This window comes from Ovis aries, chromosome 13 (genome assembly GCF_016772045.2).
Source record: "Ovis aries strain OAR_USU_Benz2616 breed Rambouillet chromosome 13, ARS-UI_Ramb_v3.0, whole genome shotgun sequence".
In the NCBI taxonomy this organism is placed as follows: domain Eukaryota; kingdom Metazoa; phylum Chordata; class Mammalia; order Artiodactyla; family Bovidae; genus Ovis; species Ovis aries.
Window position 1 is genome coordinate 12,363,022 of NC_056066.1, and position 5,478 is coordinate 12,368,499.

Genomic DNA, 5,478 nt, shown 5'->3' on the forward strand with positions numbered 1-5,478 from the left:
CCAGTGCTATTGAACTTGCCTGTTTACTTCCGGAAAATTTCTTCCTTGCCCACCCTGCACTGTGAGCACCCCAAGAGCAAGATCCAGCTTCCCAGTTGGGTGAACATTCGGGGACACGCCCAAGCTTTCTGTCCTCTGTTCTCACACAGCAGGCTTTTTACAGAGTGCTTATTGCATCTCAAGTGATCCATTTGCTCGTCCTTCCCCCCCATTCCACCTGGGCACAGGGACAGTTTCCTCTGTCTCAGAGCTTAGCAGGGTGCCCATCAGGCAAACACAAGGTTACAGGAAGGAAGCATGACACAGAAATACTCCAGTAACCCCATGGACATTCCCCAGCATACACTGAGGTCTCCTGGAAGAAATGAAGCCCCAGGAGCAATAATGAGGGCTGGCGTCATGACCAGACAGGCTGGGTCACCTGTGAAAGGGGGATAAACCTATGTTACAGGGGGTTCAGAGTTTAATAAGCATTATCTCATAACCGATGTATTTTACGATGGATGCAGATGCTGTTGTAACATCTCCAGATTGCTGTGGCCTTTGGTGTGAGTGGCCCGGCTTCCTATAACCTGGAGGGCCCTTTCCTTAGAACAGAGTTTTGTCAGTTTGGTTTCCCCGAGATAACTCAGGTGGGTGATGAGTCTGTGTGACGTACGGTGCCTTCCAACTTGCAGAGATCAGGAGGCCAGACCTAAAGCCAGCCCTCAGCCAAGACCCTCAGGGCCCCCGAGTATGCTAGGACTATCGTCCCCTCCACAACCAGCCTGACTGCGCTGGGGTCTGGCCCCCGAGGCCTGGGTAGCTGCAGTCCTCCTCCTCCCCTTCCTCACGTGCCTCGAACCCGAGCCGACCCTCACCCAGACTCAGGCTTCTGCCACCCTCCCGCCAACACCAGGTGCAGTTCAGGGGGGGACGTGTGACCTGGCTGTGGCCAGGACAGGAACTCTTTCTGCTTCTTCCTGGCTCAGTTCCCAGCCCCCCCGAAATGCACTTTCCATGGCTGGGATCTCCTTGTAAAAAGTGAGACCAGCTGCCTACACACAGCCCACTTCCTGCAGGCTCCCCTGGGCCACTGCCACCCACCCAGCCGTGTCCCAACTCAGTTCCCCAGCCTGGCACCCTCTGCCCGGGGCTCTAGATTCCGGGACTCCCACAGCCCCTGGGAAGGCTGTGGCTGGAGGTTCCCCTGTCCAGATGCCTTTACTGGGGAGGTCTGACCCAGGATGAGCCAGCTGACCCCCGGGAAAGGGTCCCTCCTCGCCCCTTCCCCAGCACCCCAGCCCCGCCAGATCACAGGCTCTTCAGGCACCCCTCACTGCAGCCAGGTGCATTCCCCACGGGACAGGTAATGTCACCTCTGAGGCTGAACAAAGCAACCCCTCTCCCTGGGGACAGAACGGGGTTGGGGGGGGGCACCCATGCTGATGGCATCCCCTCCAGCCTTCGGCATCACCTGTGGGACCTTGACAGAAGGTGGACAACGCTGGGCTTCGGGAGGGAGGTTGACCCTTGCAGCCCTCTGGAGGACCTGCTGCATGCTGAGCCAGGAGGGGAGCCGATCCTCCAAGCCTTTGCCTGCCTCCAGGTCTGTGCTCCCTGCTGGCGCCTTCAGTGCAGGGAGCCGTGGCCCAGCTAGCCGGTCCTGGCCGGGGAGAAGGGTAAGGACAGGCTCCAGGGGATAACCCTGGCTGTGGGTGAGGCAGGTGCATCCTCTGAGGACCTCAGGGAGCTGGGATTAGGGAGGGAAGGCAGTGAGGGGGCCTGGGGCTGGTGGAGGCCCGTTTCCTCCCATCAGGTAGAGACGCACTCCCTAGGGCTCCTGTGGGTCTATCCCCATAAAAAACAAAGACAGGGAGGGGCCACAGGGAAGCAAAAGAAAGGGAGGGAGGAAGCGGAAGAAGATGCAAGTAGTGGCGGAGGGTCCAGGGCCCTCTCAGCTGCCCTGTGGCTCTGGGGAGCTCACGCACCAGGAAGACAGATGTTTGCTGTGTTTGCCTTAACCCAGAAGGGTCTGGGGTAATAATGCTCTTGACTGACCGCCCCAGGCAGTCCCGGTCCTCCACCCCCTTCCCGCCAGCCCCAACTCCCGGCCAGAAGTCTGGGGTCCCAACCACTCCGGTTCCCAGCACCCCCGACGTGCGGGGTCAGGCCGGAGCCTGGGCGCCTCGCCTGTCCTTTTCGTGGCAAGAATGGGATCAGACACCCACGATCCGAGCACTCCGGGCAGGTAGCTTTGGCGCCCGGCAAGCCCAGGTCCCCAGGCGGGGAGGAAAAAGGGGATGTCGGCGAGGGGGGACTCCGAGAAAGGGGGGCGCCTGCCTAGGAAGGTGAAGTCCCGGCCTCCCGGCCGAGGTCGTGCAGCCGGAGAGGCCGGTTCCCGGCTGCACTGAGATGCTGCCACCGCCTCTTCTTATCCCCGAGGTCCCAGAAGTGGCGTCAGAGAAGACTCAAAGGGCAGATGGGGAAGTGGGGGGACCTTTGACCCCTGCGCGGCGGTGGCGGGTGCTGAGTGTCCGCGAGGGGTCCGCGCCCTCAAGAGCAGTGGCTGCCAACGCGGGGCCGGACAATGATGCCTCACTCCCCCGTACAAGGGCAAACTAGTTTCTGGGTTGGGGGGAAAAAGAGAATAAAAGTTTAATAAACGTGTGTGCTGTGTTGTGAATGACTTTGCGACGACCTCTGTTGCAAATGGCCTATGCATGCGGAATAATGGTCTCCTTGCAGAGAGGGAAATAGCTTAGCGCTATCGTGGTTGCCTCGGTAACCATCAGAGTCCCCATCTAGCAAGAGAGAAATGAGTTATGAAAAGGCTTGAGTGAAGAAGGGATTAACACATGATCCCAGGGACAGTGTGTCAATCAAAATCAACTGAGAAATTACACTGCTCTATTGGAGAATTTCTCTCCACAACCCGAACGCTAGTGGAGTTGGGTGCGCATTTCTCTCTCTCTCTCTCTTTTTAATTTGAGAAAGAAGGGGGAAAGTAGCATCGCGATTAGTCTTCATGACTATCGCTGAGAATTACACCCAGGAGAGGGACTCACCAAGAGAAGGGTTTTTTAAGTAGACAGCGCCACCCCTCCCCTGCCAGCCTACTCCGCACGTCCGGGCACCTCGCTCGTGGTTAGCCACCCCCCCCCACCCCAGCGCACAGACCCCCACCCCTCAGACACCGTACTGGACCGCCATGGTCCAGGCGCTCGACCTCGGACAGACCCCGCACTGCGCCCGCGGGGTGGAAGGTGGGGGTCTGGGGGAGTTGATGGGGGCGGGGGCGAGGCCGAAAGGATAATGGAGACCTGGGTGCCAGTCCTGAAGCCTGAGCAGCCTCCGAAGCAACGTCTTGCCGCCTGCCTACTGCCCCCACTCGATATTCCACTCAGGGTTCGGGGAAGTAAATCATCAAATCATCAAGTCTGGTGCCCATAACTCCCCACCTCACCCCACCCCACCCCAGCCACGGTCTCCTCCCGGTCCCTCTTCCCAGCCCCGGAGCACAGGCTGCGACGCCCGCGCACGCAGATCGGCGCACGTGCAAATGTCCCCCATCCCCCACTTGCGCACGGAAACTCGGGTTTCAAAACTAAAGGGGAAAAAAAAAAAAAGACACCGTGAAATCCTGAGGAGCGGGCTTGGGTTAATCGATTACTAACCCGGCGCGCGGTGCAGCTGAAGACTGCGTCCGCTTGGACTTCCGCTCTGGCTCTGGAGTTGGGAACTTTGAAAGAAACCTCAATCCGCAACCACCGCTCCCCCCAACTCCGCCTTTCCTCCCCCAAAGAGGATGCTCTCTTGCAAACGCTTAACAGGCGCAAGACTGCGCAGAGCGCGCCTAAGGAGTCTTGGTGGGCCGAGGAGGGACGAGCCGGACTTCTCTAGACGGAGAGCCGGAGAATAATCGAATAATCGCGAATAAGTGCTGTTGCTCCAGGCGGCCGAGCTCGGGGTGGGAGTGGTGTGGAGGGGCGCGCCCTGCAGTTGCACTGAGCGAGTTTGAAGCTCCTGCTGCTGGAAGTCTGTCTGGTCAGCGCCTGTGGCCCAGACTGGGTGTGTGTGTGTGGGGGGAGGGGCGGAGGCCAGTGCTGGGGTCTCCAGGGCACACGGGTTGCGGACCTGATCTCCTTTCCCCGTCACCCGCCACCCCCGTCCCCACCATTAACCTCCCTGGGCCCGCGGCCTGCTTTTTCAAAGCAGGAAGAAGGGACCTTGGCCATCCTCTGGTCTTGCCCCGTCAGTTTGGCAGATGGCGACCCTGAGGCCTTGAGGCAATACAATGATAAAAGGTACACGTTGAAGGGCCAGACTAGAGCCCAATGGCTTGACTTCGCTTTAGAAAATTGGCCTCATTACACACACAAAAAAATTTAAAGTTTTTTAAAGGAACTTTTCTCCAACCGAGAGCGTTGCATTTTGCCCTGCGGCGGAGAGGAAGTGCGTGGAGGCGCCCTCAGCCCCACGAGTGCCTGCGTGTCCTTTCCACTAAGTCTTCGTTCACTGATGGTCATTCATTCATTCGCCAGCCCTCCCTCCGCCTGTCTTACTCCCTCTGGAGTCCCACACAAGTTTCAAGTCCCGAGCGCCCCGCGCGGTTAACTAAATCGCCTTGACCCCGGCGCTATTTGATATTCGCCTCCTTGACACTCATTTGGGGGCTCGGAGCAGCGACGCAGACATTGGACAAGCCCAGCTTGAAACCGAAGCCTCACGGAAGGGGGGACGGGGAGAACCTGAGAGCTGGAAACTCGTTTTCTCCAAAGGCTTTCGGGACATTTTAGCTCGGCTCCAGGTCCTCGGAGCGCCAGGGCGCCGCCAGTGCGGGTGTAAACGTTAAATGTTAGCTATTTGTTCCGATGATTGGCATGGAAATCGACTCTTTCTTGTCTTCTTTTTTCCCCCCCTCCTTCTGCCTCTTTCCTTTCCTTTCTCCCTCTCCCCTCCGGATTCCCACAAATACTAATTCAACCAGTGGCTCCTCTAATCCTCCCGCCCTCCCACCCTGCCACCACCCAAGTCAGAAGACTCCTGGTTTGGGGGGAAAGAACACAACAACGACAACCCAGGCCAGGGGCCACTGTTCTGGTTTCGCTCCACTTCTGGAGTCCACGCCATTCAGTGCGACCGACTCCCCCTCTCCTTATACTTGGTCCCTTGTATCTTTTTCCCCCTTTTCTTAACTAATTAATTAATTTATTTTTTGGCTGGACTTTCTTTTAAACAGCGCTGGAGGGAATGAAGTGTTAGTGGTGTATTAGAAATTCAGGAGTGCCCTGGTCTCTATTAACAGAGACAAACAGATGAGCAGATAAAGGTGTCGCCTGGTTTCAAAAGCTCCAGTTTTTGCTTGAAGGGAGCAACCCACCAGAGCGTCCTCCTCGGACCCTGGATGGGCAGTGACTGGTTTCCCAGAAAGGGAGGCCGTACCCTTTGAGGCTGGATGCCAGCCGCAGTCCCCTACCTATCTATGTTCCAGATCTC